Consider the following 13,410-nt stretch of genomic DNA (forward strand, 5'->3'; position numbering starts at 1 on the left):
AAACTTTTTTTTGCAATGTTTTTAACCTCCCTGGCGGTAAGATTTTTTATTTTTTTCATGTAATTTTTCGGTATTTTTTTTTTCCGAATTTTTTTTGTCTTTGTCGATTTTTTTCAAAAACATCCCGCCGGTTCCGCCCCCCTGCGACGTGTACGTTCGCAACTGACGGAACCCGGAAGACGGAAGCCGGCATCGGCCGCAGAGCGCGGCTTGAGGGACAAGGTAAGTAAATGCAATGCGGCTTTCCCGAGTGTAGCTCGGGGTTACCGCTTATGGTGTGGAAGAGTAACCCCGAGCTACACTCGGGAATACCGCCAGGGAGGTTAATGTTACTTTTATTTTTAAAACACTTTTTTTTTTAATACTAACTGTATTTCTATCACATGGGGGCTGCTGTAATTGTAGATAGGGTGTGACAGGTCCACTTTATGGAGACATCAGGGGTCTTTAAGACTCTTTAAGACCTATAATGTCACCTAGTCAATTAATGTCACGTAAAGAAGCTGAGGAAGCAGAGACCTGCTTCTACAGCTTCTTCTCCTGGCTCTGAGAGCCGGAGTATGTAAACACTGTAATACACATTACTTCTGGGTCCAGTGATCAGAAGCATGATTGGCCGATCGGTATAAATGATCTGGCAGCTGTATAGATGCTGGATTACTTGTCCATTAACAGCCATTGCCAGCTGTTTAAAATTACAGCAAGAACACAGCTGCAGCAGAACCAGACACTGCCGTTGGCGCTTTAACACAGCTGCATCTCCTAGCTTTGCAGGCCCAGAAGAGCTCAGAGCTAGCGTGGGCGGTGTCAAGCTGGGGGGTGTATAGTTGGAGGTTGGACCTACCGCCGGTGTGGCTGCACAAGGGCCCGTGGCTAAGGGGCCCCACTCAAAGAATGGTCCTGCATCTGCCCCTGGTGAGACCCTCTGCATCTGCCCCTGCTGAGACCCCCCACATCTGCCCATTCTGAGACCCTCCACATCGAGAACCTGGTCTCCTGTTGGGCGGCCTGCTGCACCCAACCTCTGGAACTGCTGAAGGTGAGCACTCCCTTGTGTTCTGGCATGGAAGGAGCTGCCCATTAACGTGTGTGTGCGGGTGATGTTCCACAGAGATCAGACTATGTGTGATGGCCGATCCTGGAGATGTAATTGTGTATGTGTCATTCTAACTGCCCAGTCTGCCTCTCACTGGTTCTGGTCTGAAGTCTGTCATGTATTGGTACTTGTCTGAGGTCAGCAGTGCATTAGTTCTGGTCTGAGGTCTGCCATGTATTGGTTTTGGTCTGAGGTCTGCCGTTTATTTGTGCTGGTCTGAGGTCTGCCATATATTGGGTCTGGTCTGCCGTTTCTTTGTGCTGGTCTGAGGTCTGCTGTGTATTGGTGCTGGTCTGAGGTCTGCTGTGTATTGGTGCTGGTCTGAGGTCTGCCATGTATTTGATCTGGTCTGAGGTATGCAGAGCAGTGGTGCTGGTCTGAAGTCTGCCGTGCTTCCTGCTATTTAGCTCACTTTCCAAATCGACTATATTGGTCTAGATTTTGAAATTCTCCTACCAATTCCCCTGCAATTAATATTTTACTGAATTGGCCCGCTACTTTAAAAATAGTGTGGAGAAATAATTTCTGTAACACAAGAATGTTTATGCAGGTGGGGCTTGTATAGAGGCCCAGCATGAGGGTATAAGCTGTATTCTCTTCAGAGATACTAAGTATCAGAGCCCCATGTACATAACAAAAATAATCCCTTAGTGCCCCCAGTTTAATTATTTTTTAAACATTTTTAAAAAATTTAAAAAAGTTAAAGTTTTTTTTCAAATGTATAATTAAAAAATTATAAGAAAATATAGTGCCAAGGAGGCTATTAAAGATAGGAGACAAACATACCACATTCTAAAATTGTTCCACACTAACATTGTATTTCACTCCTTGGATTTTGTGACCAATTACTCCCAAAATAATCTGAAACCCCAGACATATGATATACCCTATAAATAAATAAAACAATGTATAATTAATTCCTTTTGTTAGCTACACTAATTATGTGCACATTATTATTGCCAAAAATGTGAAATGTAGGGTTTTTTTTTTTTAAATAAGAATTTATATATGTATATGTCACATCAAATTAAAGCCTATTTTGCCCATTAAAAAATAGTAAATAATATGTATAGGTGCAATGCATGAGGAAGATGGAAATTATGGTTAAACAAACACATAGCAAAAATGCCAAAATTGCTACGGTGCCCAGGAACTATAACATTTTCTGAAGCTGTGTCACTAAGGGGTGGGTTAAGCAGAGTAATAAACAACAAACTTTGTGCAAAAGTAACTTCCATAGAAAATACTGCAGGGAATACAGGCAGCTTTAAATAGGGGACAATGACCATAATATCCAAAAGCCAAGGTTAAAGAATGTTGAAAGGCATCACGGAGACTATATGGTTCAAAAAGGAGTAGTATAGAGAACATAGCTACAAGTAAACAAGTAACAACTCAAGGACCTCGTGGACATTTTCACAGTTTATAATGGGTGGGGGGGGGAGGGGCGGTCTCGAACAAGGGAGGGAATAGGGGTCTCTGAGGAGTAGCGAAGAAGATAGGGAAAAGAGGAGAGGCAGAAGGAAAAGCGATATAAAGAGCAGAAGGAGCATAGAAAGAAAAAAGAGAGACACACTAAAGAGAGAGAATGAAGAAGAGAGAAATGGGGGAGCGTAACCTGATCTAATGAAGCAATATCAATTAAAGCATCAATAACGCGTGATCAAAGCATGGTTGAGAGTAAGATATCCGGGGGTTGCCAAACTTTGAGGAAGCGGGTGTTGGTATAATTCAGAATAGCTGTCAATTTCTCACAGCCCATATGTAGCTGCATGAAGTTCTGTGAGAACAGGAAATCTCACTGGGCTTCAGAGTAAAGCATATAAGAGAGGAAGTTATCTCTGCTTTACAGCCTGTACAAGACAATCTGACCCCAATGTCAGACTGAGTTTCCTGTGGAGGGAATTTTGAATTTGTAAGACTGAGGCTCACTGAGAAATCCATGAAAAAAGTAAAAAAAGGAAGCAGCGAGAGTCATGAAAATGTACACACAGATATATCATCACTAATTAAACACAAAAGAGCCGCACTCTAAACTAGAGGTAAATGTTATCGATAAAAGCTAAGCCGGAGATAAAAAGTTCCCCAAAACTCTAGTGAGCAAAATAAAAACAAGACATATCAAAGAGCATAATCTAAAAGTGATAAGATGCCACAAATCTATATAGATCCCGTGATAAATATAATAATGAAAACATAGAGCAATCAGTGCAGCAATCCAGTAATAACGTTTATAATAAAGTATAATAAAGTATAAAGTATAAATAAATCACACATACATACATGATCAGATAAAGAAAAAATGAATACCTAATAACAGTAAAGAATGTGTAACAATGTAGTTTATCTAATATCCAATAACTAAAACTGAGAAGAAATTGGGTTCATAAATATGTGCAAAAAAAATTACAACAATATATGTATCCAAAGCAAATAAATAAAAAAAGTCCAATGTATCACAAACTGGTGCAAAGATATGTGCTGTATATCCAGACCCTGCACACATAGTGTAGCGATGTAATAGAAAAAATCAATAGTGAAGACTGTTTGCTCTAAATGTTATCTTTTAATGAAAAATAACTCACATGAACCAGGAAAGGTAAAGGCAATTAAAAATTATTCCGCTGATGCTGTATACTGTCAAAGCCACGTGATACCTCTAGCTCCACCCTACACATGTTGCGTCTGTACGCGACTTCGTCAGGGGTTACATCTTCACTGCACCTCTGCATAACCACAATAAAAGGAAAACACGGACAAAGGTGGAGTTGGGTTTTAAGGAAAGTTGAGTGGAGGGAATGAGCTGCCATGAAGGAGGTTGACACTAACAGGAGGCCCATGGCAACATTGTCATTTAGTAAGCCCTAAAAACTTCATTCTTTCTAGTAGGGTTAAATCACACTGCTTCATGCTTCTAAATAATTCAAATATGGCCCACCTAATCATTCTCACAAAATTGCATGGGAGAGAGAATGTGAAATGACTGTAGTTTGATTGTCAAAATGTTAATATGCTGTCCACTACTTTTACAGAAAGTTTGCAAAGGGATGTTTGGAGATGAAACACAATCATCAGAGGTAAGTGATAACAAATACACCAGATGAATGTAATGTAGGCCACATTTTAAAATCATTTTCAGGGATATTTGATGCTGAAATTGTGTACCTAACCTTGTTTGTCACAAAACGCATTTAAATGTTGTGGAATATTTACATAATTGATATAGAAATATTTGTATTATAAAATAAAAGTGAACCTGTCACAACAAGGTCACTTGTAAACAAACTAACTAACCTAAAGCTAGCCAAACAATAGTAGATTTCCAAAATGAACTTTTGCATTAAAGATCTTTCTTTACCACCCGATAATGCATTCAGGTGCTTGACGAATGCAGAACAAACTTTTATTTTAACATTCAGTCTTGGAAGGAATGGAGCTTCCCGAACAAAAAACACATTTACTATTGGAATTTTATTTGTTCGAGAAACAATTTCCATCCTGCCCCTTCGAGGTTTTTCATCACTTCAGTCACTTTATTGACCAAGTCCACTGTTATGACCATGCCCACAAGTGCACAGCAGGTTAAAATCTGCATTTTTTTCATAATCCCTTCAAAGTGTCACTCCTAATTCTTTTCCAAGGTTAGCAGCTATGGTCTATTTTCAAACCCATTGACATGAATTACAAAATGATTTTTTAATTTGCTGAACAGCAATGTAAGGGTCACTGTTACACACTTCTGATCACTGTAATGTGCTTAAAAAGGGATACAGTCTGTATTGTTGTTACACTGTGAATGGTTTATATGTAACATTTTATCTTTCATTTTGTTGACTAAGAATTTTTTCATTATGTTGTTATCTCTCTTTTATTATGACATGGGATTCAGGGTTTGAGACTTAGCTTCCCCATTTATATTCCCAGCATAGCACCCCAAAGAAAAAATCATCTGGGGCTGTCCCTGGTTAAAGATAATTTGGTTACCCTTGAGCCATGAGTGTGTTTTCCATCATAAGAGAATTGAGAGAGTCTATTGATTTTAAACACACCTTGTCTAGTAAACCTGCAGTGACATAACAAAATACCTTTAAGGAGCAAATATGGTTTGGTCATTAAACATGCCCATTTACATTTAAAGCTACAAACCTGAACCTGTTAATGCTGGTTCCAGGGGCCATACGTTTTCAGAATGGATCCATTAATGAAGGATGGCTTAATAATTTTGGTGATAATACATTAACCTTTGAAGGTTTTAATTTAGTGTTGGAGTTAAGGTTAAGGTCAGACGTTAGGGGACAAATTAAAGCTAGGGTTAGGATTTAAGAAGTTATTTCCTAGGTTAAAGTACATCTAAAGGTTCCTGTATAGCAGTCTATACTAGTCCCAAATATATGCACAACCCTCAAATAGTAAAGCTCACTACATTTTTGGCACGATCAACAGGTTTTCTTTTTTATATGACAAAACACTTTTATTGCTTTATTTAACAGAACAAAAGGGAGCATATAAGAGAAGCTCATTGTTAGGGTTTACATACACCTCCGGCTAGCTATTAGCAAGTCAGACCCTTTCATGTCATAACTTCTTAAACATACTTTATGACAACTTGGTTGCTCTAACTGTATCATAGAATTATAAACAGCCTTCTTCTACTGAACATAACTGATAACTTATATCTATACAAAAGTTTTTTATTATAAGAATTCACATTTGTGTACTCTCCATATGGGAAAGAGTTTATTTTATTTGCTGTATGTTTTGTTTTTCAGTGCAGTAACTACAATAGGCATATGGATTTAAATGGAACAGGAATATTAAATTGCCAGTTAAGTCGTTTAAAAAATGAAACGAAAAGTGTAAGTTATACACCAATATTTCCTTTTTTTCTTTTCTGACTTTCAGTCTACTAGAATTATATATTTTTTGCTGTAGCTTTGTCACCCCTTTTCCATCAAAATACACAAGGGAATTCAGTAAAGGCTTTCTGATAATTTTTTGGTGGAATTGACCTTTATAAAATCCTGCGCCAAATTCATAAAAGCCATGTCACCAGTTTCAGGAGCTTTAATGACACATGCGACAGATTCAGGTAGTTCTTATTAGCACCACTTTTACAAAGTAGCGCTATGGCTGCACTTAATTAAAATAATCATTACCTCCAATTGGTAGCTAACTGGATTGTAATTGGATGTGATTTTTATTGTAATTGGATGTAATTAAAACTAACTTTAAGCTGGCGTACAGAGACAGGCAAGTGTATGCTGTGTAGCAGCATGGCAGGTTAGGCTGCGCTACCCCCTTCCCTCCCCACCTGTCACTGGCTGTAAAGGACACTGTTGGCTGCACAGTTGACGGCCACCTATCAAACAATGATGCTGGAAATGGACGGTGCCTGATGGGGATGTCGAGGGACTAGAACCCCATCAGATTATTGCAAGTATACCATTGCACCCCTGACTGTACAATTGCAATATAATCCATGGTGGATTCTGCAGTGATAAGCAGATGGCATTGTTTTAGTGAATTATTTAGTTCCCCATCAGGTCCCTGTGATTAACAGCAGGCAGCAAGTTTATTCCATAGCCAAAAGCAAGCTGTCTATTAGCTATGAAATCCGCCCATTGCCTGCTTTTAACCAGGGGAGCAAATTTGATGGGGACGAGTCCTTGACCTTCCCCATAAGGCTTCACCACCCACTTCAACAGGTTTTCAACAGGTACATAAATCTGGGACAACAACTAACATTTGTTGTGCAGATGCCCCACTGAACTCTAAAGAGTGACACAGACACACTTTATGAATTCCCCCCACAGTGTCACTTTTGCTCACTAGAAATGTATAGTTACATGATTATTACTTGATTTAAAAAACACACACACATTTCCCTAACTGCTCATATTCAGAAAATACCCAACAAAAATAAAGGCTCAGTTACTAGACTTTTAATTGTTTAAAAGCAATGCAAGGTCTTTAAAATGTTTTTTTTGTTTTTGTTTTAGAGAAGCATTAAAAAGAGATCAGCTTGAAGTTAAAAAAAACAATATCAAAATACAGTATGCTAATGTTTTAAAGCTTTGTTGCTGTGTAATTACAAATGTACATGGGGCAGCCACATTCGCTAGGCTGTGCTACCTGCTTTGCAGTGCTTTAGTAAAGGAAAGGGTCATTTACTACTGCTTTTCACAGTGCAAGTATTTTGCTTTGCTGATTGAAAACAATGCACTCCTTATGTGGTAGATATATTAATAGTTTTTAAGAAAGAGTAATTGTACCAAGCCAGTGAGTGCCTCGTAGAGCTTCATTTACCAATGTTACACCGGGCTGATGCCATTCACACAGCTCATAGATGGTGCTGACGAGTATAGGAAATATACATAATATGGTTTACTTATATTCTAATATGCCCTTCCTCAACAATACGATGTCTGCACTTCTCGTCTCTCTGTTGCCACCGCTGACATCTTCTACCAGTCTTCTTCAGTTTGAGAGTGTTCTGGCTCTACCATTAGGCAGCCACTGATTATATAAATCCCACACAAGCACATAGGACTTACATTGTTTTAGGACTTGGCTCCATTCCCGACATCTTACAGATGCTGGAATCAAGCCATAGGTTTACACTGCACTGTGAATGTGCCGCACGCAGTGTACACAAAATAAAGAATTGATAGAAGCCAGACCATCTTTTTTTTTGTAGAAAAGATTTTGCATATATCTTCTGCCAAAATACTTTGACATGCAGCAATTTGTTTTATTTTTGGAGTTACTATTTTGTTCTCCAGCTCTGTAAACTGGTACTGATTCGCACACAACACATGTTTTAATATGAAATACTACTGCCAATCACCACTTAAATATTTTAAGCTGTAAACATTTACAATCCCAAAGGGGATCTCAAAGTCATTCCAATCCTACCTGTGCCACTATCTCAAAAACAAATCAACTTAGGGTAAAATGTGAGAAAACAAAGTCTTTCATTTTCTTTAGAAACCAGACACAGCCCGAGTAAAAAGCCTGTCCCAGCATGCTGAAAAATAGGACCCTTGTTCTCTGTGTGGAATCACTGGTATCTCGGCAGAGGTCTAACACTCCCCCTACTGAGTCCAACCCAGAGTTCTCCAATAATCAGGTCACATGAGTTTTGCTGATTGCAGACCAATAGGTCTATCCCAGAAAGGTTGTTTTTCCCCACAAAGACCCAGGGTCCAATTATGCAACTTTCTAAAAAACAAACTGTAAGACGTGCCACACCTATTGTTTGATGCACCTGTAATGTAATTACCGGTAGCTCATTCAAAAGTTCAATTTTGTTTTAAGTTAAGCTCCTTACATCTTAAATTATTTAAAAAATGCCATTCCGATTTCTTTTACCAAATGTCATACCGAGTTTTTTCTTTTAAATAAAAAAATGTCATATAGTAACTATTATCTGTCTAAAATACCAATGTATTATTATTTGTTTTTCAGTGTCACTTGAAAAACAAGTTTTAGTTATACACGGTAGACCTAAATTATTTGAGAGTCATAATACAAGTTCAGTCACATTTTTAAAATACAGCATGTGCTGTTTTGAATGTTTTGAAAGAACAGCACAGAGATCAAATAAAAGATAAATAACCCAGTATTTATCATTTATGCATTTGTCTAGTCCACTGCATTGTTCAGTTATAGATTCGGGAGAGATTAGCACATCCATTTAATGATTGCTATCTAACTAAATTTACCATCTCCTTCATTGACTTGTGATTTTTGGAAAATGAAAGGATCTTTCCCAATTCAGTGTGGGAGTTTAACAATCTTGCTAATTGTATCAATGTTCATCCTTTTTCATGCAATCTAATGTATAAGACACTAGTTATACCTAAGGGCTCACCGACATTTGTTCTTGACCCCAAAATTGCTTAGTCATCTCATTCAGATTCATTGCATTTCTGACACAAATTAGGTCATGTATAAATTATTTAAAGAGGCACTGTCACATTGCCCATTCAGGGCAAAGTGACAGCGTGTCTATAGGGGTTTCCCCCCCGACCCCTTAGACTCAACTTGCATGCACTCCCTCACCATTCCTTCCTCACAACTGTCAGCAACCAGGAGGAGCAGTGATGTCACTCCATTGGCCATGTAACTGCACTCAGGCCTAGCTTTCAAAAGGGCATGCTAGTGTCACAAGCTGCGATTGAGAATGGAGCAGTGGGGCAGCATTGGCAAGGTAAGCATAAGTAGGTTAGTGAGGAAGCGGGCTCTTGCAGAAGTGCTGTCACTCTGTGCTCTGCATTGCAAGATGACAGTGTGCTTTCGGATTCGGAGGTTCGTTGCCTCAAAATCCAAAACAGCATAATTATTTGTTTCATCAAACGAAACAGATGAAAAGGCTTTTCCCTTTTAATTTGTTTTGTCCGAAACAAATTTTTATGCTGTGCACATATCTAGTCGGCAATTGGGAGGCCTTCCGATCAACTTCTGAAGATCCTCCTCTTGCCCTCTGTGGGATCCCTGTAGGTGGAAGTGCAGCCACTACCAAGCAAATTGAGCCTCACAAAAGAAACCCATGATACAACTATGTAATGTTCACAATCAAAGATCAGCTTCTCACTCTTCATTGCATCTTTAAATAAACTGACATCTGCTCTTGCACCTGTATAACCCTTGTGGGCCAGAGCAATTTTTCCTACTGTGATTCTGTTTATTCTTTGTCATTCCCTTAAGTGTATTTTCACTTTTTGCAGTAAAATTTAGGAAAAACCCCCCATATGTTCGTTATGTGTTCCTGTTTACACAGCATACTGAAAAAATTACTTTTTAAAACAATCTTACCGTTTAGATGCTTTAATAAATCAGGCAAGATGGTGGATTCCAGGTTTTTCTTAGCTCTATCACAGTGGTCTGTTCCAATTAAAAGTCTCGGGACTGGAATTTGAGAATTGTGTTTATCTGATAAGCTTCATTAACATACAATTGACAGCCACCTCAGACCCCTCACCCCGTATAGCCCCTCCTAACATTTCAAAGAAATAGAAGAAGAAATTGTAACCCTTAAATCCCTAACCCAAGTAAAAGCAATTTAAACCTGCAAGAAGCTTTTTTTTTTTTAGCTTATGCTATGTGAATGGGCACATGTCACAAATATAAAATAGGTGTTATCCCAATTTGGCTACATAAGTGGAAATACACCTTAAGATAACAAAGTACGCATGGCCAAAAAACGTAACAAAACTAAAAACCCACTTTTTCTACTTTGATCACTTTTAGTTAAAATACATTTTACTTTAGATAAGTAGATTTTATTCTATAAGTTGTCCTGTTCATAAGGGCACTCAAATTATAATTCTGGTATAAAATATTTCAAATTTATTAACAAATGAAAAAAAGGCTTTTTTGTTTTTAATTTTGCATTTTTTAATGTGACAATACAAAAATAAAGAATAGCAGGGTTAATCACAAAATGGTGAAGAGTTTGGAGAAGATAGGAGAAGTGAACAATCTAGGCCAAAATAGTTGCTTTGGAAAAATTCACCAATTCAGCTCACTTTCCAGTTCAGCTATGATGGCCTAGATTGTTCACTTCTCCTGCCTTCTCCAAACACTTCACCCTTTTGTGAATAGCCCTGTAAATAATATTGGTTAGTTTGATTTTGTCAGTGAGGCAGAATCCAACCTTCCCAACAGGTGGTGTGTTACATCTTTGCTTTTTTGTAGAGCTTTGTTGCCTTCCAACACTTACACATGTGCCAAAAAGAAGGTCCATGGCTGTCCACAGTGGTTCCTCCTGCCATTTCCAAAGCCACCATAGGACACAACAAGGGTTGGCAGGGGAAACCAGAGCGATCAGCAGGCGCACAGTACCTGATGCAGTGTTTGAAAGCAGCAGCGCTCAGAGCTTTGCAAGACATATATACACCATATTGCCAAAAGTATTGGGACACCCCTCCAAATAATTGGATTCAGGTATTCCAATCACCTCCATGGCCACAGGTGTATAAAATCAAGCACGTAGACATGCAGACTGCTTCTACAAACATTTGTGAAAGAATGGGTCGCTCTCAGGAGCTCCTTGCTACTAAATATTCCACGGTCAACTGTTAGTTGTATTATAACAAAGTGGAAGCGTCAGTGTGAAGTTTAGTTCAGTGTACAACTTTTCAAAATTTGCTTGAGATTATGTATATATACATTTATATATTTTCTTTATTCCAGAGACCAGCAAAAGTACAGGAAACAATTTTTTTTGAACTTGAAATACTCCAAAAATTTTTAGGTTCAGCAGAACAAGCTGCTTCCAGAGAAGACAATTATAATGGAAGATAAAGAACACTCTGATCTGTGGAGAAAATCACTTCACAGTATTTGTATTCTATGTGACAGTTTACAGTATCTGGAAAAAGTATTAACGGAATATGGTGGAGTACAGAAAAAAGCATCTTACCCAAAGGATTCCAATGTGGTACATCTATAACATGAAAATGAGTCTTTCAGCCAAACTTTTTTTTGTTTTGGATGGAGCAGAGAAGGGGGAGAACCTATGCCAGCTTTCCATTGCTGTCTATTTCCATACTGAGGTGATTCCTCCTCAATTTATGTCTGAAGAAAAAACAGGAAGTAAGAGCAAACCTCTCTAAGGTGCTTGATATCCTACCTGTGACAGTTGTACTTGAAACAGCTGACCCGAATGGAAGACCTCCTCTTTAATGTTGTTCCGATGGAAGCTGTCAAATTTTTACTTCCACAAGCCTTTTGTACTGGTGACAGCAGTAATCAAGACACCAGTGTAGGGTTAAATCTACCGCATTGAGTACACAGAGCGGTAAAACCCTGACTGAGGTTCTAACCCTAAATCTAGAAAAAGGTTTTGGCTATAGTTCCACATTAAAGTTAAGATATCACACACATGGGTAATTCAAACTAACCAAATGGGGCTATCCTTTGAGAAAAACGTTTATAAAAGTTTCCATCCATCCATCATATTAAAGGACCAATAAGGAGACTTGGGAGGTCGGAGAGTTAGGCTCTTTAAAGTCAATGTGCATATAATGTTAGCTACCTATATCTCTGGATCTACATATCACTTTCACGTGCAGTTTTGACTGAAGTAAACCTCTGATTATGCATCTTGTCATTATATGCTCAGTTTGAATAGCCAAGAACATTGACATTTTCTGTATGCACCTACTGCCTATTCCCAGAAACAAATGGTTGCACAAGAAGAATTATATACTTATAATGAAGTTCACTCCATGGACGAATACAAATTTTGCTAAACTGGTATGACCTAAAATAGATTTATAACATTACAGTAACTTGTGCCACAGTTCATAAGGGAGCTCAGGAAGTTATTTTACAAACATGTGTCAGTTATGTTGTTGCTTTGTTGTTACTTTCCTGCTATGCTGCAATTAAGAGCTCTTTATCTTTATATGGACATCCATACTGTAGAGGAGCAACACATGGAGCAAAAATGAAGAATTATCCAGCATAAGAAAGAGAATCTACTTTATTACAAAATATATGAAAATAACTATTTATATTTATTATCAGTATTATAATATAGCCCAATTTTTTGTTATGAATAGTTGTTTAAGTTGTTGTTTTTTGAATCACCAGCTGCACTGATCAACCTAGACTGCATTTGTATGTTTATGAGCTGGAAACCTTAAAGCAGCCCTTTATCCCTTTTCACTAAAACTCACATCAACGTGCAGCTCTGCATTTACTTAATATTACTGTTTTTCTACTTCCTGGTTGAGTGAGGCACTGGATGCCAGATTCTGGGAAGGCTACCTGGGGAATCTCATCTATAAACTGCAAAATCTTGCAAGATCTCAGGCGGAAAGGCATTTTCCCCCCTCAGATGCCGTGAGCAGACCCAAAGTTCAAGGAGTTAAAGGGAGAGTGATCTGCTTAGATTCTTAGTGAAAATGGCCACCATGAGAAGAACAGGTAGTAAAATAATAATCAGGTATAAAAAGAATAAAAACCCAGCCATTAGCTATAAGTATCTGTTTGTAGATTGCAAACTAATTACAGACTACACATTTCTAAAGGTGCCTTTGTTGTGATTTTTAGGATAAGGGTGAAGTTCCTCTTTAAGCCCAGATTCACCATTGTGCATCTGCATTTTCATGTTTTTTTTTGTGCTTTTTTTGGTGCATTTTATATGCCTTCTTCATGCACATGAATGCATTTTCAAACATTTTTCATGGCTCATGTGGTTTTGTTTTGGCTAATAACAACCAATATCCCCTGTGGCATCATTGAGCTTTGTCTTCCTTCAAGCTTTCTCTGTCTGTTGTGTGCTTGTGTAGTGGTGCTGCAAT

Source organism: Nanorana parkeri, unplaced genomic scaffold (genome assembly GCF_000935625.1).
Source record: "Nanorana parkeri isolate BGI_ZX_2015 unplaced genomic scaffold, ASM93562v1 scaffold65, whole genome shotgun sequence".
NCBI lineage: Eukaryota > Metazoa > Chordata > Amphibia > Anura > Dicroglossidae > Nanorana > Nanorana parkeri.